Below are 25,905 nucleotides of genomic sequence, written 5' to 3' on the forward strand. Positions count from 1 at the left end.
TTCTTCAGATATCGTGAAAACCAGCCTGAATAACTTGGAGGTAGCATACTCCTCCAACCAGTAAGCAACAGATCTGGCACCTCCTTACGCTCTAGCGCCATAAGGACACCTCCCTCAAGTGCTTTCTGCAGTGCAACAGAGTAATAATTTAACAACTTTATTCTTTGGAGATTTACTAATCTAAGTTGACTGAAAAGGAGATGCTTCCCCTTCCCCCGCAAACCATCCTTCCTTCCATCTCTTGTATCATTAGATTTGCAGTTAATCTCACACGCAGCAATCCCATGATTTCTCTTTTTCCTTTTACACAGGTTAATTAAACATGTCTTTTAAACTATTTTTTCCCCAGTTGCATCCAAATGTCTGCTAAGGGAGCTTAGACTCTAATACCCCCACGACATGTATCTTGGAAGGATTTCAGTATTTGTAAGCCACAAATATGAATCTTATTCTAACCTATGCACCCACTAGATGACAGCTGCTTCTGAATTCCAGGAATATACAAACTTTAGCTCCTTACAACGTTAGCTGAGGAATACCAGGGCTTTCATGTGTTTTTTGTAAAGAAAATTGAGCAATAAACATCCAGAGAAATGAGACATTTAAACATTCAAAGTAATTGATACCAGGAAAAAAATATGATAGGATGAAATCTATTCCTGCAATAAACTGCCCATTAGCTGGGCCATCAGCATAACCCTAATCTAAAGTTATGAGGATCCATTACAGATATAATCAAATACAATTTTCTATATTCCATGAATCAAAAGCACCATATGTATTAAGAGCCTAGTTTGTCTTTTTGTTCCTGCCTTCTCCTAAAATTGTATAGATCTGATTTCTTGTGTTATATTGCTCTGATGTCTGCTAAGGGCACCATGCCCTAGGAATTCACATTAGATAGCAGCAAGTGAGCACTAGAAATGAAAAAAGTGAAATACTATCTAGACAGCTGGAAGTAAAAATATGAAAAGTGTTGCACTTACAGGAGGAAAAAAGCCTATTTTTATTACTTGAATAGACAGTTTGGTATAAAGAGAAATTCCTCATCCAAGATCACACACACAGTGGAGCTGCAGCAGACAGGCTGAAATGCTGAATCCACTCTGTGCCAGGGAACTGTATGGATCTTGACTTCAATGAGCGGCCGTGGGATTTCAATACAGAGATGGAAGTGCTGTAGCTATAGCGCGCAAATGGGACGGTGAGTTCAGTCTTGGTTTGCCCTGTTCGGCCTTATTGTCCCCTCCACCCGGATTTGCCCCTCCCCTTCTTTCTTCCACCTCGACACTCACCTGCTTTCCTGTCCTTCTCTCCCATCCCCTTGCCACCCTTGACAGCTCCTGGCTCCTTCAGACCCCCCTTAGTCCTGACCCCCACACAGACCTCTGCTCAGCTTTGCAGCATGTGCTGGAGTCCATCCCTGTTCAGCAAAGCTCCCGCTTAGGTATGCTTTATTGGATCAGGACCATTGAAGAAGAATGAAGGGGGATTTGATAGCTGCTTTCAACTACCAGAAGGGGGGTTCCAAAGAGGATGGATCTAGACTGTTCTCTGTGGTAGCAGATGACAGGACAAGGAGTAATGGTCTCAAGTTGCAGTGGGGGAGGTTTAGGTTGGATATTAGGAAAAACTTTTTCACTAGGAGGGTGGTGAAACACTGGAATGCGTTACCTAGGGAGGTGGTGGAATCTCCTTCCTTAGAAGTTTTTAAGGTCAGGCTTGACAAAGCCCTGGCTGGGATGATTTAGCTGGGGATTGGTCCTGCTTCAAGCAGGGGGTTGGACTAGATGACCTCCTGAGGTTCCTTCCAACCCTGATATTCTATGATTGTCAGCAACTCCACTTGTTCTGAACTCCCCAGCTCTCTGCTGCCATCCCCTGGCTGTGGTTTTCTCGGCTCACTCCCACGTGTCTGCCTGAATTCCTCCAACTACATGTTTCAAAGACACAACTGCTCCACTGTGGCTACAGGGAGCTTCCTCCATCCCTGTGCCACCAGGTCCCTCCTGGAGTGCTTTGCATTCCCCTTGACCCTGAACCCTCTCCTTCCTCCTCTCGCTGAGCCTGGGGCATGGCTGGCCCTGAGTAAATCATGCTCGATGCTGACTGCATGTTACCCTCGCGCTCTGTCGCTTGTCCTGGCTGCCTCTTAATCTCCAGGCAGGCATTAGCAGTTTGGTTTGATCTAAAAAGCCCACAGTGACTGGGGACAGGCCTTTTTGGGAGACCTGAGCATGTTGCTGCAGTTGTGACCAGCAAATGGCTTGAGCAAACAGCAGAGCAGGGCTGGGGCCAGGTGTTCCCCAAGGGGGCCCTCAGCGCAGAAGGGGCCCCCGGGTACAGGTGTGCAGAGCACACTGCAAGGCCATTGTCACAGCCACGGCCGAGCTCCCCTGGGACACGTACCAGGCTCTGTGCTTGGACCCACATGCCAGGCCCAGGTGCTTTAAGCGCCCCTGGGTCTGAGTGGGCTCCAGGTGCTGCTGCTTTCTTTGGCTGCCAGGCTGATTCCTTGGGCCCAGACTCCTCCAGCTCAGGCTTTTCCTCCAGATCATGGAGACTCCCTCTGACTCCTGCAGCCAGTCCCTTCTGCTTTGGCTGGTCCATCAGCCAAACGGTTCCCTCTCACGCAGGGAGCAGCCCCCTTGGGTGTTTCTCTTCCTCTCAGCAGCTCAGTTTTTAACACCTGGGGGTGTTTGTTCCCTTTCGGGGGGGTTTCCACTTCTCCCCCTTCTCCCCTGCAGATAACCTGGAATAACTGGATTCTTCCTGCTCAGGTGCCCTCTGTGGGAGAAAACAAGTCCTCACTCCGCGTTTGTCAACAACAAATCAGAGGCGCTTTATTATGAGCAATTGCAAGGGAAGACTGCGGTCAGACAGGGAGTCCCCCGTCCTTAGGCAGATCTTCGCCAGATAAACAATTAGGGCCAGCATTTATACCTTTTGTTGCATACAATAATGATCAACAGCTGTGCCTTGTTTATACGTGTTCCTTCCTGATATCTCACTTTTCTCAGCAGTTCCTGCTACAGTCTGTGTTCCATTCTTGTCTAACGAAAGGTCAAAACAGCAGCTCTTACAGTTTTTCTCACTCTCTTCCCACTCGCCCAGGCCCTGCCTTAAAGTCTCGCATTATTAGAGTTAGGGTTAGCCTGACTCTTGCTCTATTCCTAAGAAAACAAAGATGTCTGCGTCCAAATTCCCTTTATCCCTTTTTTTACTTCCACACCTCCTTAGCATACTCATTGTCCTGCCTGGGACAGTCAGTAAACGTGAACCCTTCCTTGGTTTGTTCTGCAGCTTCTCCCCGACAGGCTTGAGGGACACATGACAGGCCCTGGTCTGCCCGGAGCGGGTTTGCAACACACTGAGGGTGTGAGTTAGTGCGTTCGACATCCCAGTGCATCGGTTGTACCCAGACCGGTCCCCATGGATTGTGAGGACCATTGAGAGCTGCAGAGAGGGGCTTGTGTCTCAGCTGGTTCCTTCCATATATTTTGTGGAAGGGGCTTGTCATCTTGCTTTTGGACTGGCGGCTATGTAGGCTGAAACCGTCAAAGCAGGGCCTGGGGCTGATGGCAGGGGCAGTCTAATCAGTATGCCCCAGCTGAGCCCATCACACACCCTGACTATCCCAATTCCCTCCTCTGGGGCCTCCTCGCATGCCTGCTCTCCAGACTCCAGCCCGGGCAGACAGGCCCTGCCCCTTTCACGCACATGGCGGGGAACGTGAACACGTCAGCCTCACCCATCTCCACTTGCTGCCCATTCATCAGCACATCCTGTTCAAGGGTCGCCCTGGGAACTGCTCCCTCCTCTTCCTCGGCCTTCTCTCTCCTGCATCGCTTCCCGCTCCCTCTGTCCATCTTGCGCTGGCCTCTGTGCTGCTCCCTCTGGACGGAGCCAGAAGCTGCCTTTGCTGCACCTCCTGCCATCTGGAGCAGCCTCCTTCTTTCTCCCAACCACATCGACTCCCCATCTGTTTTCAGATTTCAACTGGAAAAAATCTCTCTCTTTCCCCAGCTTGTCCCATTGATTTATCTCTGCCTGAGTTCTTCTCCATTGGCTCCTGTCTTCAGGAGCGGATGCTTTAATTTATTTATCATACAATACTTTTATGCCTTTCTCTCTGTCATTTATACCCTGTTCTGTCTGCTGACCCGTATTATTTAACACTGTAGTGCATTTGAGGCTGTTACTGCCAGTGCTCAGTACAGTTTGGAAGGCCCCGTGGGCGCCGCTGGGATGAAAGACTCCAGCGAAAGGCAGAATGTTAGCATTGCTGCAGGAAGAAATGTCGCAGCTTGACACAAGCCAGACGCTTGTTTTGCCATTTGTGAAGTTTCGCAGGGCTCAGGATTGTGCGTGTCCCGGAGCTTTCCCGGGGGACGAGTGCTGTTTGTGCTATGAAACGGCAGGTCCTCTCCAGCAGGGACTTTGTCATGAAACCTGAAAGAAATCAGCTGTTTTCTGAGCAATGCAGAGGCCTTGATGAGCCCTTAGCATCCGCATGGAGTTTGGCCTCCCTGGCCTGTTGCAGACTTGCCAATAAATCCCAGGGAGAGGAACAAAAGGTGCTAAATTAGAGTACTGACACCCGTAATTTAGATACCAAGTGAGGCTCTGCAGTCAGACTAAATCAGTGAGTGCCCACGAGTCGGAGTGAGCACCACGCCTGCTGCAAGGTGTGAAAGCGGCTGTGTGCGAGGGCCGGGCGGTGGCGGCAGAGCAAGACGGATCCCGCACCTGGCCAGTGGCTGCTCTCAGACGCTGAGCAGAGGGAGGAGGAAACATAAATTGAAGCTAAAACTGCATTTTCAAGTTTCTTGTCCTGCGAGATGGAACCAGCTGGAGAAGGAGCTGGTGACATCAGTGCGCCAGGCAGGTGCTGAGCCTCACACAGGGATCGGCTATTTCGCTGCTCGTTCGGGATACTGACACATTAGCTCTTCGCGCTTCGGCCGTGGCCATTCAGAGCAATGGCAGCGGCACGGTCTCTGAATGCCTTGCCTGGGAGAGAGGAAGGTTCACGCCTTCATCCCTCGTGGGTCCACGCATGCAGGTGACCCCAGCAATCCCTGGTCCATGCATGCAGGTGACCCCAGCAATTCCTGCTTGTTTATGTAAGAGCAGAATAAAGGCCCTGCATCTGCTGTACTAAGGACTACCAAAATTAATTTTCTATAGCAAAGATTCAAGCATATAACCATGTGGTCGAGGCTTAGTGAGTTAAAGCTGCGTACCTGTCTGTGCTCTGGCTCCAGGCACGTTGTTTACAATGGGGAGAGGAAAGCAACAAGTAGCTGCCGGTGTAACTGAGCATCTTCTTACATGTACAATATAATCCTAATTAATAGGCAGGCTGAGCTGCAGCTACCATGTCTGTTATCAATTTGAGGCTGTGGTTGGATTGTCTGTCTCCCAGGACAGTAATATTCCTCCAGCTTATTGCAAACTGCTCATGGCATCACTCTATTACACAGACTTAATGCTTCCAAAATAGAGATTTAATACTCCACCTTATCAACATAAGTGAGGGTCAAAGCAATTCATATCCATGATCCCACAGAGCTCCCTGACAGTGGGTTTTATGGCAAATTGAGTGCTGACTGGTGAACCTGGAGAGCCCTGGCCCTCTGCAGAGAACCTGCCCACTTTGTCAGACAACAGAAGGAATCTCATTGTTAAAGTATTTGAGACAGTCTGAGAGATCCCAAAGACCCAGGGCAGAGCAAGGGATAGTGAATGTGGGCTTCTCTTCCCATCTCTGCCAGTGCACCTCAATTCTCTTGATGTAGGGCAGCCCCATAATTCCAGTCCTCCACCTCTCCGCACAGCTCAGCCTCTTTGCACTGCAGCACCCCCTGCCCTTGTAGCTAGATGACTTTCCATGTCCAAATGAGAATGAGACCAGAGAGTATAGTTCCTCTTGTGACTGACAGCACACAAGTCTCCAGGGAGCTAGCTAGTCCCCAAGTACTTACTATTTTAAGCACTTTTTAATAAGCTGTTTGTAAATATAGTTGCATGCGAGTTTGGATTGTTTTCTGGGAACTGTGCTTGCCATAGCAGCTGCTGGACAGAAATCCCAGGGAATAGCACCTCAGATGGTTCTGTGTTTATTTGTGTCCTGAAATATACATTTGAAAAGACATCCATACCTGATGTGTGTGAGACACTGCATCCTGCTGTCTTCCCTGCAGGAAAGGCCATGGCTCCAGGGAAAATGTTTATATTACCAGGGCACGTTGCTTCAGCATGTGCTTTTGTGTGCAAGCCAGGGTATAGGTTCTACCTGCAAATCATGAGGAAATATCTGAGCACGTAAAGGAAGTGGGAGGTTTCGGTGCAGGGGGATTTATTTGCAGAAATTAAACATATGTTAGGAGAACTATCCCTTTGCTTCCCACAAAAACAACATAACAGCTATAATTCTCCAGGCATGAGCTGAGCAGACATGGATCTGCCTCCTCCCCTAAACTGCCAGAAAGTACTAGGCTGCTAACAGTTCCACTGGCTGGATCTCATGGCTATGTGCCATGGCTTTCGCTGAGGCCCACGGGCAGGAGAACCTGCCTTAATGAAACAAAAGAGGCTGGTCTGTGTGTCTGAGGCTGCAGGTTTTATCAACCATGGCAGGGGATCCAGATGTACTGAGCCAAGTCAGACAACAACCCAGGGCCTGGGGCTAATTCCCAGCTGCGGGTGCGAGGCAGCCCTGGGAGGCACCGCCAGCTGGGAGCTCAGCAAGTGTAGCCGAGTCTAGACGCACTATCCTGAAAGCAGGGGGCAAGGCAGTGGGCGGTGCTGACTGCCCGCTGGGGCAGGGAACGTGAGGGGAGCCGAGGAGGTGGCCGGGGAGTTGTGTTTTCCTGTTTGCTGCCTGGCAGAAACATGCAACTGGAGACATTTGCTGACTTGGTGTCAGTTTGGGTTAAACCAGTACCCCTGAGAGAACCCCCAACCCTGCAGGGCAAGTGGTGTTCTAACTGCAGCCTGCAGTGCCTGTTCTCATTGCGTGCTATGCCGCAGCCCCACTACAGTCATCCATGAGAAAGGGCCTTCAACGAAAACTCAGATCCAATGGCCTGGGAACTACACACAGTAGTCCCATAAACCAGAGTGCCGGGTCTCCTGTGCTGGTCCCCCACAAACCGGCTATTTTGTGGCTGCCTCCGGCTGAGGGCTAGTTTGAACCCACGTATGGTTCAACAGGTGTTTCCCAAAGTTCAGACAGTTCCAGCTCCCACAGGGAACGGCTTGTATCTAGCATTGGGAAATGGGCAGAAACTGGGCCCTTCCTATAGGTGTGTGTCACGTCACCTGTATGGCAGATGCCAGAGCTTCTGCGCCCAGGTTGGTGGGTCTCTCACTAGGGATGAGGACAAAATATTGCTTGGCCCAGCCCAGGCTGAAGGAGCAGGTGGGTTCGGGTCCCATCGGAGGACCTGAGTGTGAGGGGCGAAGGCTCCCAGACAGTGCACTTCCAGCCGCTCCATTTAGTAAACGGGCAAATCCTGAGCTTCTAACAAACTGACATGGACAAAAGTTTATGTGGCAACTAAGGCTGGGGCTGTCCATCTGCACTGAGTTAAACCTCCCCTTCTCCCTGGAAACGTACAGCAGGACACCGCAGACACTGGCTCACTACAGGGCTTGCAACCAGACCAAGATTCACCACTCTACTGCAGGTACAACACGGCGTGAACCAGTTCTTCGACCCCTGTGGAACCGTAATGACTTATCCTGCCATGAAGAGTAACACCCGCTTATTACAGTAAATGTGCCAGGCTGCAGGAATACCTGGCATTAGAGTCATTATCACAATTAGACACATTAAAGCAGAACTCACGGTTAGTGTCTGCAAAACTGCTACAATGTTCAGCATTATCATTACAACATTATCATTACAAAAATTACAGACTGCAAAGAGGATTATTTCCTAGGTTGCAGAATTCCTGGAATGCAACTTTTGATTGCAATGAATCAGTGAAGACCTGTTTGGCTCTGCCCGCATGTTGGGAAGCCTTAAAATATGCCATAATTAAGGCAGAAAGGAGTAGCAATGAAGAGTGAGCACAGTCCCCTGGTTAGGGAAACTGAGTCATTAGCAGCAGTTTACTCTAGTAAGGGTTCGGGAATTACACCCCAAGCAGTCAATGTTTCCAAGAAGGGAATCAGGGACATAGAATGCCGCCTGGTGAACCGCAGCGCTCTTGTGGGAAATGATCAATTGTTAATTGAACAGGAGGATCTGACAAAAGGAACGAGCATCTCAGCCCCGACGGTCGAGAGGGATTCGGGAAAGCGTCGTTTCTCACATGTGTTCCCCTAATGTCACGTCACAGAACCTCTGCTGTAATGTACTAGCAAATTACTGCATGATACGGGTAGCAATTTATAAGAATTGATAACTGTATTTTCCTGAGGGTACATCAGTCATGGGCATACCCAGAGACAGGAGAGAGAGAGATGCATTTCTCACCCTACCACGTGAGTACACACACACACACACAAACGTAGACATACAAACCCAGAGCTGCACATGCTCTCCCCTCCGCAGCACCCACCCCCAGCCATTCTCTCCATTCACACAGTCCCCAGCATGAGCCATTTCCCTCCATGGCGGGTGCTCTGGATTTTCCACCCCCTGCTTAGATTCATTTTCTTTTTCTTTTCTTTTTTTGTACCTAAATCTCTGCAATTTTACCAAACGAGAGGCTGAAAAGCCTGTTGAGCATTGGAGGCCCAGAATATGGCCCCCTTCCCCTGCATCTATTGCTAAGTCTGTGGTGTTGTTCATAAGGGTTTTCTTGAGCAGCCAAAGATTTCTTATCCACAACAACCAAAAATCTACATCAGAAGAATGCCCAGAGAGCTTCCGGTGTTGGCTCCAGGAGAGAGCCCGTACCTGAGAAAAATGAGAGATGGGCTGGCTGCTTTTATAAGAGTCATTCTGAGCGATAGAAAACTCAGAAACCTGCCACGTTGTGCATGTCGAATCCAAACTGTAAACACTATTTATAATGGAAACCAGGTCGAGCCAGGGGGTGCAGCCCCCCCCAGCACCCCTAGTTCCAGCACCGATGTCCACAGAGCTGTGACCAGTTGTGATTGGTTCCCATCTCCAGTGAGGCTAAGCCAGCCCCTCACTCAGCACGGCTTGTGTCCTTATGTAGCCTTCCCAGCGCACAGCAAATTGTTCACCAGGGGAACCAGCTGGGACCAGAGGGAAACAGAAGGTTTGTAGCAGGAAGTGAGAGTGACCCAGGAGAGCTAATGGACAGGATCCCGGGCAGATGGGGCATCACGGCTGGGCAGGTGCCAGCTCAGAGGGGGGCAGGCGGCAGAATACTGCTTGAAACCCATGTGCTCACTCCAGCTTTCCAGCTGTGCTAAGGAGAGCAGAATTTGCCCTTTGTGTTTGTTAGTTGCAATGTCTGTTGGGAACTGTTCTATAGGTAGCTATGGACTCTGGTAAATTCTCTGGTAAAACCCGTCCTGAAGCAGTTCACTATACCGAAGAATTCATTTCGCACAACTTACCATAGGTTTTAAAATGTGCCTAGTTCCCAGAACTTACTTGATGAGGTTTCTTTGTAAAACTTCTGTAGAGACTGGAACAAGCATTGCCTTCCAGTAGCCCTTTGTGTAGGACCAATTACCACGAATTAACTATGGTAAAAGGTCCATCTGTATGGAGCTCATCCACCACAGAACCCTTTCACTGGGGCGGGGGGACAGCAAGCCATTTTACAATGGGGTAGGTACCTAGATATAAAGTGGAACCGGGGGCTAGAGCCTTAAACATGTACACCCCAAGTTAGCACCATCCCCTACTGAAGGGGCTTCTGGAGGCAGCTCTTGCTGCTGGAACACGAGCTGACCCTACAAGCAGAGGAACTCTGAAAAGAGCCCCCCCGGATAATTCAGAACTACCCCACTGTCTGGCTGCTGAGCATCATTTACCCTCACTGAGTGTTTTCCTTTCCATTCCTTAGGCCACTGTCCTAGGCATTCTAGCCATAGTGCTGCATCGCGTCAGGGGAAGCGCCGGTGGCTAGTGACTGCGTGGCAGACAGCAAAATATACCGCAACTGTGAAAGGTTAGAAAACTGCTCAGCAATATGATGAACTCACCCACGCTGACAGATCCAATGGGCAGAGAGGAGTCTGGGAGCATTAGATCAAACCCTTTTGGGGATGAAGGGAAGGTTGCAATTCGCAGCCTGGAGGATGAAGAAGCTGCAGGATCCAGGGATCAGCAATCCTGCCCTCCCCACAACCCCAGGAAAGTTTCGTGAAGTACCAGCCTGGGGTAATGCAAGCCCAAGGCTTTGGCCGGGAAAGGCCTGGCATGGAGTGTCCCACGCAGAGCAGTGTGTGCGAGCAAGGCAGAGGAGCTCCAGCCACGGCCTGTTGACTCAAAGAAGCCGCCGGCTGATTGACAGCTCAACGGAGGGGTTGTGTGACTCTTGCACACACACACAGCACTGCACACCTGTCTTCAAGGGCCAACGCTCGCTTCCTGCATGCCCAGCCGCGAACACATAGAGCAAGCTGGAGCCCGGCTTGGGTATGAAACGGGGGGTGGCGGGCGGCGGCACTGGTACTGGCCAGCTGGGTACTGGGCTGGACAGGGCCCTGAGATGAAGATAGGAACGGCCCTACTGGGTCAGAGCAAAGGTCCATCCAGCCCAGTGTCCTGTCTGCCGACAGTGACCAGTGCCAGGTGCCCCAGAGGGAATGAACAGAACAGGGAATCATCCAGTGATCCCTCCCCTGTCGCCCATTCCCAGCTTCTGACAAACAGAGGCTAGGGACACCATTCCTGCCCATCCTGGCTAATAGCCATTGATGGACCTATCCTCCATGAATATATCTAGTTCTTTTTTAAACCCTTGGTCTTGGCCTTCACAACATCCTCTAGCAAAGAGTTCCACAGACTGACAGTGCGTTGTGTGAAGAAATATTTCCTTTTGTTTGTGTTAAACATGCTGCCTATTAATTTCATTTGGTGACCCCTAGTTCTTGTGTTATGAGAAGTAGTAAATAACACTTCCTTATCTTCTTTCTCTACACCGGTCATGATTTTATAGACCTCAATCATATCTCCCCTTAGCCATCTCTTTTCCAAGCTGAAAAGTCCCAGTCTTATTAATCTCTCCTCATACGGAAGCTGTTCCATACCCCTTATAATTTTTGTTGCCCTTTTCTGAACCTTTTCGAATTCCAATGTATCTTTTTTGAGATGGGGTGACCACATCTGCACACAGTATTCAAGATGTAGGAGTACTATGGATTTATATAGGCAACATGATATTTTCTGTCCTATTATTGATCCCTTTCTTAATGATTCCCAGCATTCTGTTTGCTTTTTTGACTGCTGCTGCAAATTGAGTGGAACTATCCACAGTGACTCCAAGATCTCTCTCTTGAGTGCTAACAGCCAATTTAGACCCCATCATTTTATATGTATAGTTAGGATTATGCTTTCCAATGTGCATTACTTTGCATTTATCAACATTAAATTTCATCTGCCATTTTGTTGCCCAGTCACCCAGTTTTGAGAGATCCTTTTGTAACTCTTCGCAGTCTGCCTGAGTCTTAACTATCTTGAGTAATTTTGTATCATCTGCAAATTTTGCCACCTCACTGTTTACGCCTTTTTCCAGATCATTTATGAATATGTTGAATAGGATTGGTCCCAGAACAGACCTGTGGGGGACACCACTCTCTATTTACCTCTCTCCATTCTGAAAACTGACCATTTATATCTACCCTTTGTTTCCTATCTTTTAACCAGTTACCAATCCATGAGAGGACCTTCCCTCTTATCCCAAGACAGCTTACTTTGCGTAAGAGCCTTGGTGAGGGACCTTGTCAAAGGCTTTCTGAAAATCTAAGTACACTGTATCCACTGGATCCCCTTGGTCCACATGCTTGTTGACCCCCTCAAAGAATTCTAGTATTTTCGTGAGGCATGACTTCCCTTTACTAAAACCATGTTGACTCTTCCTCAGCAGATTATGTTCATCTATATGTCTGACGATATTGTTCTTTATTATAGTTTCAACCATTTTGCCCTGTACTGAAGTCAGGCTTACCGGCCTCTAATTGCCAGGATCACCTCTGGAGCCCTTTTTAACAATTGGCGTCACATTAGCTATTCTCCAGTCCTCTGGTGCAGAAGCTGATTCAAATGAGAGGTTACAGTCTTATCCTGACTGGTGGCATATTTGTTGTCTGTGAATAGTGTTAACCAAATTGCAATCACTAGAACATGTGCAGGGACTGGGTCCTGCTCACAGGAATCCTGCCATTTCTCAGGATGAAATACTGGGGGTAAATTATTTGTTCAGCTCGTCTTTCTTTACAGTGGGCCCATGGCTGCCTGTTGGTCCAGCACCTTGCCTTTCCTGCTAATGAATCTTCTGCTAATTTCAGCTGCATAGCCTCCTTCACACACTGAGGGCCTTCAGGACTCCCTTGCTGGTGTCTATGAATGAACCGCTCTCGTGTGTTCCCATGAAACTTCCACACACAGTACTGTTAGATTACTGGGCTCTAGGGTGACCAGATGTCCCGATTTTATAGGGAGAGTCCCAAATTTGGGGGCTTTTTATTATATAGGCACCTATTACCGCACACCTCCTGTCCCAATTTTTCACACTTGCTGTCTGGTCATCCTACTGGGCCCCAACGTACAGTGGCTGCTTCTCTGCAGCTGCAAAGGCTCCATTGGACATGTGCATGGACTCTCTGCCTCCCCAACTCACCGGCCTTCCATTGCCCTCTTCACTTCCTGCAGCGTGGATGTTCATGCACTCTGCTGCCTGTCTGTCTGGGTGTGATCCGTGTATGCATTCCTGCCATGGCTAATTGATAGGACTGTAATTGCAACTGGAGGGTCATCATTGCGCGGGTGTGTTTCTAATTGGGTCTCGCAGGGAATGGGTCTTGGCCCTACACTATGTAAAGTTTTTACCAATGAAAAGGAAGAAAATATAAGTCCTTGCTGATAACGTGTGCAGGCAACACAAGGACGGCGGAAGTGGTAAATAATGAAGAGGACAGGTCTGAGTTGGGGAATCTGTCTGTACAATTTATGAATTCTCTGTATGTAGCTTTACCAAGCTGCAAACTCCATTTTGAATGTGCAGTCCCTTTGCCTTCTCTTTTGTCCGTTTGCCTCCATGTCAGACTGAAATCCCAGCAACAGAGGTCGTTTAACTTAAGTACTTGACTATTTAAACATAATTGCTCTAGACAATAGCTGAAGCTCAACAAATTTGGACTAAATAAAGAGCAAATGTTTCCCAGTGATGATGATTAATCATTGGAACAACTTGCCAAGGGTGGTGCTTTCTCCATCACTTGAAATCTTTAAATCAGAATTGGAGGTTTTTGGAAAAGATCTGCTCTGGATCAGCCAGGATTTACCTCAGGGAAGTCCTGTGGCCTGTGCTAAGTAGGAGGTCAGACTAGAAGATGATAGCAATGAGCCTTGTAGCATTATAGTCCCTGACAACGGGTCTCTGCCTGTGTGGGTTCTGGGCATGCAGGGAGGCAGGATGATGGGTTTGTGATTAAAGTGCAGGACTTGGAGTCCGGGGGCGTGGAGTCTGTTTGCAGCTCTGACACGGACTCACTGCCTGACCTAACCTCTGTGCACTGGTTTCCTTTTCTGCACAGAGGTTACCTGACAGGAGCTTGGGAGGCTGAAATCATTCATGCTTCACAAGTGCATGGAGCTCTGTGGCCAGAGGGTGCTGTAGAATTGCAAAGTATCATTAGAGTTCAGAGTGACAGCCGTGTTAGTCTGTATTTGCAAAAAGAAAAGGCATCCGATGAAGTGAGCTGTAGCTCACGAAAGCTTATGCTCAAATAAATTGGTTAGTCTCTAAGGTGCCACAAGTCCTCCTTTTCTTTTTATCATTAGAGTGTTACTGTTTCTTGAGACACTGGTTTGGTTTGCCGTCTGCTTGGTGCACCTGGGCAGTGTCTGCGCGTGCATTACTGTTACCCTACCCTTGGGGGTGAACCCAGTCTCCAAGAGGTGTCAGGTCAGCCTTGTCTAAAGACTTGCATTTTATTTTAGTGCCCAAAGTAATTTGATTAGTGGCAAAATTATAGGGCTCATGCAGCCCACGTAGGCATATTTACAGCACCTTGATGTCAGCAGCCAGTTTCGAGGTCTCTGTTTATTTCTGGCTGGGAATGCAACCCTGGAAAACCCTATCCAGCTGTACAGCTTGCACACTCCAGTGCTGTGTCTGTGTGTGCATTTCCCCTGCCCAATGTGCACCTTGCTGTCCCCTGCCTGTGTGCAGCGGATCACACATCCTGCCCCTTCCTTTCTTTCTGAGGTCTGGGGGATTAGTGTATTTTACATATAACCAGCCCTGCAGTTGCTCCTTTTCTTCACTGGCTCTGGGAGCGTCCAGCACTGCCCTCACGTCCAGCCCAAATGAGACACGACTGCTTATTTGGGGAGAATAAAAGAGTTGGAGGAATCTGTGGAATTTGCAGGGGAAGGTTCTTTCCTTTTCAAGGAAATAAAACATTGCCCCCAGGTCCCGGCAGCAGCTCACTCCTTTCTGCACAAATTGGGGCCACTGCAATTTCCTGCCAAGAAGACTTCACCTCCAGCCAAGCTTCCAGGCAGGCAGCAAACCCCAGGGGTGGGCTACCTGCGCTGACATGGAAGCTGGAGCCGTGCAAGGGAAAGGAGGCACCTGCACACCTGCTGGTTTAGTGCGAGAGGTGGGGAGGAGATTGATGATGGGGGTGGATTTGGATGCTTTGGTCTAAAGAGCATCTGAGCGTGGGCAGGTGTGTGCGTCACTCTGTGCACGTGGGTATGTGTGTAAGTGTGCATGCATGTGCACACACAGGCTTTCTTTATGTATAGAAACACATGCAGCCCTACTCGCGTATAGACACCTGCCTGCCTGCCTGTGTTTGTAGGTGAGTGTGCGGGGGGTGTTTGGAAAGCAGAGTCCCCCTGCATGGGTTCCTCAATAGCACGTTTGATTAACTGTCTGCCTCCCCTCCGGAGCTGTGTAGCTCTGCTCCGCACAGTAGAGATGTGTCCAATTAATCAGATGGGTAAAACCAGTTAATGCACCCTAGAGAAGCATAATTTAATTGGAAACAATTATTACATGCCGCTCCTATGTAAAATGTCTAAGAATCGGCACTAATGACCCTATTATGAACATAACTTTTAATTGCTGTGTGGTTCTGTGTGCTAAGTGTCTCTCTGGGCATCCTTTTGTTTCCCAGGAATTAAAGGTGGGCTGTTGATTATGCTGGCACACTGGAGATGGCCCGTTTGTGAGAGCAGCCTTCTCAGAGGGAGCTGGAAGTGCTGACTTCCCAAGGGTCCTGGGGCATATCCCAGCTCAGCTGCTGGTTTCCCTGGGAACTGTACTCGGTCTCATGGCACTTCCAAGCTCTGCCTGCAGGACTATTGCCAGAGCACTTAGTGCGAGCCCTGCTAGCCGAAGTCTGCTGAGCCGGCTCACTGGTGCAAGCTGTGTGGACAGAGCTAGGGACCCCAGAGGTGCTGCTGCCCCATTGTTTCCACTGAGCACCTTTCCCAGCCAGCGCTGCAGTGTTTTGCTGGGCCGCGTATCTGAGCAGAAAGATCCTTCCGCATTTTTGGCCTCCATCCCACTGGGCACCCTCTCGGCAGGGAGAGGAACTGGGAAAGGAATCATTCCCCACTTTCGTAGGTGCCTTGGGTCTCCCTTCCCTCACCACACAGTGAGTTACCTAGAACGATTTTGCCCCAGATTTTACATATGGAGCTTGAAGGCTTTTTGTAACCTCCACCTCACTACCCTGTGGAAAGGACTCCACCTCTGTGCTAATCTCACCCAGGCCTTCCCCTCCTTGCCCACTATGTCTCCACATGCCAGCCCGCCTGGCCTGAGTGCACATAATGCAGACAATGTTCCATTCTCAGCCGTCTCCCCTGACTCCCCATTCAGTTCAGGGTCCAGCTCAAAACTGGCCTCCTTGCTTTGAACAGGGATTTGGCCCAGCTGACCTCAGAGACCTTGCTTCTCTCTCAATCCCGCTCTCCATGCTCATCAGTCATTAGCTTGATCAGCTGGCCAGCTGGTCACCCCACACAAACCGGCTGCTGTTGGTGCCAGACCTCCTCCTCTCCAGCACCTGCCATATGGATCAGCTTCCCTCAGTCCTTTCCCAATTCCATCTGAGGAACATTCCTCTCTCCCTCTGGAACCCCGGGTGTGTATTGACACTAGCTCTGGCCAGCATTCTGGGACACGCTGTACACAATTAAACTGTATCACGCTGCATGTCTCCTGCATCACGTTCTCTGTTGCTCCTGCATGGGACATGGCTGTAGTGAGATTAAAGCCTAGGAAACCTGAGAGCCAGCAATGCTGTTTTCAGGACATGGTCCCCAGTCACTAGTGTGTAATTGCCCAGCCAGATGATGTGCTACCGTATCTGTGTGGCTCGTGAGGAAGGGGGCCAAGTGAAGAAGGAAAACCTTCCACTCCCACTTAGCTCACAAATAGGGCCAGTAAATGGGCAGCTCTCTATAGCTTTTGTGTCCCCGCCATCTGATTCTGCTGCAAGCCCATAGCCAGCTTCTCTATGTACAAAGGAAAAGGCTCTTTTGTTCAGGCCCTGTGAATACATTTTGGCTCCTTGAAGCAGGATGGGGGTAGCCAGGTATCACCTGCCATCAGCACAGATACATTCACGCGCACTATCCTGGGAAGCACCATTTTCAGTACAAATTGGCCCTGCTAGCTAGGGATGATAAAGCCTAATCAAAAAAAAAAAAAAAATGGACTATGGAGATAGTCCTGAGCCAGGTTAACCCCTCACAGCTCGGACTGGCTGTGGTGTGCTGTGGCTCTCCAGGCAGGATCAGTGTGGCTACAGCCAGAGAGTGGCTGGCTGATCAGTTCTGCTTGTCCAGCCTGTGGGATGGGGAGATTGCACGTCGGGGCCAGGCTGCCGGCCGTGCTGCAAGCCTGGAAGAGGGTCCATCTTTATGAATTTGCCAAGAGGCCAGTTAGATTTTAAAGTTGAAATCCAGCAAACTAGGTTTGCCAGTGGATAAGTGTTCTAGCCACTAAAGAATGGAACCTAATAGTGAGTCCAGGGAGCATTAGTGAACTAATATAGAGCTTGGTTCTTTTCAGGTCAACTTGTAACTTGAACAGGATTTCTCAGATCAGGACTTCTCAGATCAGGACACTTGCTTGTCTTAACCAACCACCATTTATTAATTCATCCAGAACCACATTAGTACACACGGAGCAGTATACAACCACCCCTCAAGTGTAGACACAACCAGTGTTCCATGGGTGTGCTACACACCTGCTTTCTTGCACACAACGCAGTCGTGGACACATGCAAGAGCTGAAGCTCCACAGTTGTACCAAGGAATGATGCAAATGACCAAGATTTCTTATTACGTTGGCCTGTGATTGCCAGCTCTGAATTCTGAAGTACCTAGCGCATTTCTCTCACCTCCAAGGATACCCCGGACTTTACGGCACTTGACGAGTGTGGTTACTGTGGTTTGAATGGATTAGTCCAAAAGGGACTAGTTTAGAATGTCAAAAGCTACATCTTATTTTCAGTCTCTCCTGTAGGCTAATTTGCTTGGATTTATAAAGGAGTTAAAATCCAAAATATGGTTTCTTGATATCTCACTAGAGAGCATAGATGTACCAAGGTAGCCTGCTGTTATTGATGTTAGAGAATGGAAGAAGCAATGCAGTCTTTGAATTGCAATCTCACCACTTCTTCTAATCCTTTTAACCCTGGGATGGGGGAAAGTCCTTTCCACACAGCTGGTCTGGGCATTGGTCACACTTAGGATTCTGCACCTTCTTGTTGGGTTCAGTCAACTCTTTACTTCCACATGCTGACTTCCATTTTATATATCCTAATTTTAGGGATAGTTGGAAGGGGCCACCCTCTGATTTCTACTGGACACATGCCAAGTGAATGCTCAGATGTCAGCTCTCTCTGGATATGTATACCTGCAGCTGGCCCGTGCCAGTTGACTTGGGCTTGTGGGGCTGTTTAATTGTGGTATAGATGTTTGGGCTTGGGTTGCAGCCTGAGCTCTGGGACCCTCCCATCTTGCGGATCCTACAGCCCAAATGTCTACACTGGCACAGGCCAGCTGCGGGTTTTTAATTGCAATGTAGACAAACCCTCTGTTTCTCTATCGGTACCCAATAGATAATGTTTTTATTTAAGAGGTTTCTTCAATCCTTTTCTTACTCTGATAAGCATAAGCTTTGTATATTTGATTAATTTCAAGGATTACGTTTCATTATTAGCCCCTACTATCAGTTGGGATCCCCCCTTATAAGCAATTTCTCTTAATATTCCAGAATTATACCCTTGTTTATATCTTTCAGCATTGCTTCTTCCGTCTGTCAGACAATGCCTATTATTTCTAGAATACAACGATTATGTACAAGGAAAACTAACAAAAACTTTTGTAATCTCCTAATGTAAGGCCTAAATAATGTGAAATGCTTATGTACAGTCAAAGAATGTATGGAGTATAAAGAAAAGGAGGACTTGTGGCACCTTAGAGACTAACCAATTTATTTGAGCATGAGCTTTCGTGAGCTACAGCTCACTTCATCGGATGCATATCGTGGAAACTGCAGAAGACATTATATACACACAGAGACCATGAAACAATACCTCCTCCTACCCCAGGGTCCTGCTGGTAATAGCTTATCTAAAGTGATCATCAAGTTGGGCCATTTCCAACCCCTCAGACAGAGACAAACACCTACAAGATCTCTGTCAAGCTTTCTTACAACTACAATACCCACCTGCAGAAGTGAAGAAACAGATTGATAGAGCCAGAAGAGTTCCCAGAAGTCACCTACTACAGGACAGGCCTAACAAAGAAAATAACAGAACGCTACTAGCCGTCACCTTCAACCCCCAACTAAAACCCCTCCAACGTATTATTAAGGATCTACAACCTATCCTGAAGGATGACCCAACACTCTCACAAATCTTGGGAGACAGGCCAGTCCTTGCCTACAGACAGCCCCGCAACCTGAAGCAAATACTCACCAACAACCACATACCACACAACAGAACCACTAACCCAGGAACCTATCCTTGCAACAAAGCCCATTGCCAACTGTGTCCACATATCTATTCAGGGGACACCATCACAGGGCCTAATCACATCAGCCACACTATCAGAGGCTCGTTCACCTGCACATCCACCAATGTGATATATGCCATCATGTGCCAGCAATGCCCCTCTGCCATGTACAATGGGCAAACTGGACAGTCTCTGCGTAAAAGAATAAATGGACACAAATCAGATGTCAAGAATTATAACATTCATAAACCAGTCGGAGAACACTTCAATCTCTCTGGTCACGCAATCACAGACATGAAGGTCGCTATCTTACAACAAAAAAACTTCAAATCCAGACTCCAGCGAGAAACTGCTGAATTGGAATTCATTTGCAAATTGGATACTATTAATTTAGGCTTAAATAGAGACTGGGAGTGGCTAAGTCATTATGCAAGGTAGCCTGTTTCCTCTTGTTTTTTCCTACCCTCCCCCCCCCAGATGTTCTGGTTTAACTTGGATTTAAACTTGGAGAGTGGTCAGTTTGGATGAGCTATTACCAGCAGGAGAGTGAGTTTGTGTGTGTATGGGGGTGGGGGGATGTGAGAAAACCTGGATTTGTGCAGGAAATAGCCCAACTTGATTGTCATGCACATTGTGTAAAGAGTTGTCACTTTGGATGGGCTATCACCAGCAGGAGAGTGAATTTGTGTGGGGGGGTGGAGGGTGAGAAAACCTGGATTTGTGCTGGAAATGGCCCACCTGATGATCACTTTAGATAAGCTATTACCAGCAGGACAGTGGGGTGGGAGGAGGTATTGGTTCATATTCTCTGTGTATATATAAAGTCTGCTGCAGTTTCCACGATATGCATCTGAGGAAGTGAGCTGTAGCTCACTAAAGCTCATGCTCTAATAAATTGGTTAGTCTCTAAGGTGCCACAAGTACTCCTTTTCTTATTGTGAAGAGAAAAGGAGGACTAGTGGCGCCTTAGAGACTAACCAATTTATTTGAGCATGAGCTTTCGTGAGCTACAGCTCAAATACAGACTAACACGGCTGTTACTCTGAAACCTGTCATTGTGCAGAGAGTGGTCACTTTGGATGGGCTATTACCAGCAGGAGAGTGAGTTTGTCTGTGGGGGGGCGGAGGGTGAGAAAACCTGGATTTGTGCTGGAAATGGCCCAACTTGATGATCACTTTAGATAAGCTATTACCAGCAGGAGAGTGAGTTTGTGTGTGTATGGGGGTAGGGGTGGGGGGTGAGAAAACCTGGCTTTGTGCTGGAAATGGCCCACCTTGATTATCATGCACATTGTAGGGAGAGTGGTCACTTTGGATAAGCTATTACCAGCAGGAGAGTGAGTTTGTGTGTGTGGTTTTTGGAGGGGGGTGAGGGAGTGAGTATGTCTTCCAATTTTAGAAGACGACATATTATTGACATGTCGAAGAATGTAGATCTGACTCACTAGGCAAACAAATCTGCCCCTTCTAATTTGGGGTGAAAGACACATTATCCCTGGCATGTTTGATTTACCAGGAAAACAATGTACAGTCATGATCTGGGATGTAAATCTGTGACTTGGATTTCTTGGGATAACAGGCGGTTTGCCCAATTTGGCTGTCAATCTTACAGCCGGTCATTTCTAGTTTGCTTAACTTGCAGATTCCTCACCCATCTCCTGAGCCACTCACAGTGTACAATGGGCCATTTTGCACAGGAGAACAGGGGGTCACCGTCACCCTTGCTTGGTTTCTTGGGGTTCTTTCTAGCTCAGTTGGGAGTGAGAAAGAGATTTTATCCACATAGAAATTATGAGAGATTCTTGCTTAGGTGACTGACAATAATCTCCTGTAACCATTTTAGTTTCTGTTCTTGGGGAGGGGATCTCTGGGCCTTGGTTTATCTGTGGATCCTTAGACAACATGTCTCACATGAGGTGAACTATTTTCTGGCTGTCTTTGCCTCCTAGGTGGATCCTATTTGGGGATAAACAGAAGTGGAGAGCTTTTCTAATTGTTTAGGGCCAGAAGGGACAAGCAGTTACTGATCATTCAAAGCAGATGTGTTCTTTCCATTCCTTACAGCACTCCTCGGGGCGGCTCATGTTCTGCAAACAAAATGCTTCCGGGCAGCCATGGCTTCCAGAAGTGCGAAACTGTAGGCTGCAGAATGGGAGCTGCGGGCTGAGCAGGCATGAGAACAGACTGGGAGAAGCCCTGACAGCTCACTGGGAGGGGGAAAGACTTGGGTGTGTTTATGTAAATACAGTTTGCTCCTACTTCGTTTACATATTTAGCAGACACAGCAGTGTCAAAGTGATCAACTTTGGCTGGGGTTGGGTACAAATCACCTTAGTACTAAATGCAGGGGTAGTAAAATATGGTTACCAATGTTGTAATTATTATGGGAATACAGAAAAGCAGGACTGGGCTTAACCTGGTCCAAAGGAGAGAGTCACCATCACGTGAAAAATCCTCGGTAAGCCAAGTGCTCAAATGTCAGAGCCCTGTGAAAGTAAGAGGTGGGGAGAAACTTTCGAGCCAGGAGGCTGCAGGTGTGCCACAAGGATTCTCTCTAAGACTGGTTCAGCCTGTTCCTCCCCATTGTTTAAAGGCTAGAGCTAAATAGCTTCATGAGGAGCCTCTTTTGTTATTTTAAATTGCTGCTGCAAGGACCTGTGGCAGGACTGTGTCTCTGCCCAGCGCTAAAATGACTGGGAGACGGATGTGTAGAGGTCACAGCAGAGAGGCGGGGGCAGCAGAAGGTGACTGACAGGCAGCTGGTGAATGAATGGCTGGAGAGGTGCAACAAGCGGCCAGCAGGGCGGTGGCAGAGAGGCGTGATGGGTGGCCAGGCGGCCGGTGGAGAGGCCTGGTAAGGGCAGGGATCAGGTGGCTGGCAGGAGCGACTGGCGAGTGGCCAGCAGGGCGGCGGCGGCAGAGAGGCGTGATGGGCGGCCAGCAGGGCGGCGGCGGCAGAGAGGCCTGGTAAGGGCAGGGATCAGGTGGCTGGCAGGAGCGACTGGCGAGTGGCCAGCAGGGCGGCGGCAGAGAGGTGTGATGGGCGGCCAGCAGGGCAGCGGCGGCAGAGAGGCGTGATGGGCGGCCAGCAGGGCAGCGGCGGCAGAGAGGCCTGGTAAGGGCAGGGATCAGGTGGCTGGCAGGAGCGACTGGCGAGTGGCCAGCAGGGCGGCGGCAGAGAGGTGTGATGGGCGGCCAGCAGGGCAGCGGCAGCAGAGAGGCGTGATGGGTGGCCAGGCGGGCAGTGGCAGAGAGGCCTGGTAAGGGCAGGGATCAGGTGGCTGGCAGGAGCGACTGGCGAGTGGCCAGCAGGGCGGCGGCAGAGAGGTGTGATGGGCGGCCAGCAGGGCAGCGGCAGCAGAGAGGCGTGATGGGTGGCCAGGCGGGCAGTGGCAGAGAGGCCTGGTAAGGGCAGGGATCAGGTGGCTGGCAGGAGCGACTGGCGAGTGGCCAGCAGGGCGGCGGCAGAGAGGGGCGGTGAGCGAGTGCCCGAGCAGTGGAGCGAGTTAGGTGCCTCATCACCCCCGCTCCACCCGGGGGGAGGTGATCTTTGCAGGTGCACCTCTGAACTCTGGGTCTGCACTGACCAAGAACAGCAACTGTGAGTGGGGTGCAGAGAAGGGTCGGGCGTGTGAAGGGGACTTTTGGGTTTCTGGGCTTAAGAACCTGAGGGGAAAAGGACACGGCCCAACCTAGATGGGGGTGGGTCTCTTACTCATGGTTTATGTTTATGAACTCTGTGGTGTTTTCCCAAAATAACGCTGAGTTACTTCTCTCTTATAAAAAGTTTCTTTTCTACTTTTAGACTCTGTGCTTGCAAGTGGGGAAGTATTGCCTCTCAAAGGCGCCCAGGGTGATGTGTAAATTTCCCAGGTTACTGGGTGGGGTCTCGAGCTGGTTCTGTGTTATATCAATGGAAAGGAACCCCTAGATATTGAACCTGATCCTGGTTGCTGCTGGCTCCACCTGGAAGAAGGGTTACATGTACAATGGGGTAACCACATCAAATGCCTCAAGGCATTAATGCCTCACTTGGTGGGACAGCAGGGAATTCCCACCTGGCTACAGAACTGCACAAGTGCCTAGAGCTTTGCGTTAGTTTTCACTTTCCCCTGAACACCAGGTGTTGCTGCTGTCAGAGGCAGGGTGCTGGGCTGGATGACTGGTATAGTCCTAGTCAAGGTGACAGAACCTATGTTCTACATAAGCTATGACACTCTTAAAAGTGTTCAGAGACCAGTGCGGAGCACAGCATAGGTTTGTGGGCAGAAGGGTCCAGATGGACTCAGATGCTAATGACACCCTGATACAATGGCATGTAGCTGGAATGAAGTGGGAGCCATCAGTCATTTCCAGTGATGGACAGAAGCAGGCATTCCAGACTCAGCCCTGAGTCTAAAACGCTGTAGTTTCAGTTTTATAAATTTGTTTCAAATAAATAAATCTTTCCTTCTGCTAGATGCAAATTATTTCAGTGCCAAGCAAGGTATCTAATTAATATATCCATAGTGCATTTAAACATATCCACAGATACAAGAGATGTTTCTATCATATTCATCTATTCTTCAAGCATCGTGCTGAGGTGAACAGGAAAATATTTTATCTTCCCCTGCAAGCGCAGATCTGATTCTAGGCAGCAATTGTTTGGAAGATGTGACATTTTGGCAGAGGAGCACAGGGAACAGGGAATAAATGAGTGAAAAGTAACATTCTGTTTTCATTTTTAAGATGTTTGTTGTTTACTACCAACAAGTGTCTGAAATCTGTAAAGTGAGGATTGAAGTGGAGAGCTATTCCCCATGGTTCTGCTCAGGTCACATTCAGTTTGCAGAGTCCCCACTTCCCCTCCGTCTTCCAACTCTGCTCTTCCCCACCCCATCTTCCCCTGCCCTGCCTCCCCTCATCTCCCTCCTCTAGCTCACCTTACCTGATCACTCTCGTTACAGTGTGTATGGTAACACCCATTGTTTCATGTTCTCTGTGTATATAAAATCTTCCCACTTGTATTTTCCACTGAATGCATCCGATGAAGTGAGCTGTAGCTCACGAAAGCTTATGCTCAAATAAATTTGTTAGTCTCTAAGGTGCCACAAGTACTCCTTTTCTTTCTCCTCTAGTGAGAATTCCTTGTTGCCCAGATCAGTGAAGCACTGAACTGGACCTACTGGCTTTGGGCGCAAGGCAGAAGGGAGCACACAGAATTCAGCAGAGCACCCAGCGGTTCAGCCACACCACAGGGAGATACAGTCGGAGTTATCCAGTAGACGTGTAACCACCGCCAGGATGGCAGAAAGTGCTCCCGTGCACACCAGTCAGCACTGCCTAACTAGTGTCACCCACTCGCTGGCTGCCACTTGGCTGTTGGGATTAGACAGGATTTCTGGACCGACAGTTCTGCGTGATGAAATGTGGAGATGGAGCCTGCTGCATGTTCTGCCTGCTACTACGCTGGACTCCAAGGCCAACCGTGATGGCACCCTGAAGCCAGGCAGCTGGACTTCCTCCACCAGGGGCTGCTTCATTACAAAGAACTGCAAGGGACGCAGTGACATCTGGAGCCTTGCTTTAACAACGTGACGTCTAGGCTGGGTCTCGGAGCGAGTCCCTCTCAGACCTCAGCGCCTTGGATGGGTGTTCTTTGCAGCTGTGGGTGTGCCTGGCTTGTGTGGTTTTTAGTGAGAGCCTATGGCACATTTTGTGCAAAACTCTTGTAATGAGAGAGGAATGAGCCGCTGCAGAGTCAGTCAAGACGCCCTGCCCAGAGTGACTAGTGCTAGTGTTTGTTATCTAATAGCTTGTTAAGCTGGGCACAGTTTACATTACACCACTTGCAGGGACTGGCTGTTCCTGCAGCATGCTGCTGAGGTCAGATCCTTGGAGACCAAATTAACATCTGCAGCTAAAACAAACAAAGGGCAGAGCATTAGCTCGGCTGGGCACATTTTCTTTTCCCTCTGATGCTGTGAATCAGTACAGGACAAATTCACCAGGCATATTGGAGTAGGGGAAGGGAAACTGCTCAGCCGGTACCATGGCAAATACTGTTCAGCTCTCTGGCTTCCCTAGATCTGAGCTGCCTTGCTCTGCCTGGCTGTCGAGTACAGAACATGTGGCCATGGCTCACCTAGAGTTCTGGGCCCTTCTCCACACCCATTACCAACATTTCACATTTTGAAATCATTCCAGGGCTCAGCAGAAGTCTGCAGACCCAGCCCATCACCCACTGAACCAAAGGTCCGTGCAGATGAAACTACCCCTGTAAACTAAGATCAGATGCAGCCCCCACGTACTTCGGGGAGGGATGTCCCCATCCAATAGACTAATGCTTTCAGGGTATAAGTACGTGTTGTAATTCATCTTCCTGGCCTGGGTTCAGTGTCAACCGTCCTTTCATTTGCAATTCTGCTGTGTTGAAAGCCACCTTCCTCCCTCCACATCGCCTGCTCCAGCGAGGCCATTAATATCGCGCGGGCACGCCGGAGTGGAATCAGGGCGGCCAAATCGCCCTGCAGCTGCAGCTAGCGAGAGACGTTCAGAGTAACCAGAAGGGTTTCTTCAGGTATGTTGGCAACGAGAAGAAGGTCCAGGAAAGTGTGGGCCCCTTACTGAATGAGGGAGGCAACCTAGTGACAGAGGATGTGGAGAAAGCTAATGTACTCAATGCTTTTTTTGCCTCTGTCTTCACGAACAAGGTCAGCTCCCAGACTACTGCACTGGGCAGCACAGCATGGGGAGGAGGTGACCAGCCCTCTGTG

The sequence above is a fragment of the Lepidochelys olivacea genome, assembly GCF_965140295.1.
Source record: "Lepidochelys olivacea isolate rLepOli2 genome assembly, chromosome: 10".
NCBI classification, from domain to species: Eukaryota; Metazoa; Chordata; order Testudines; family Cheloniidae; genus Lepidochelys; species Lepidochelys olivacea.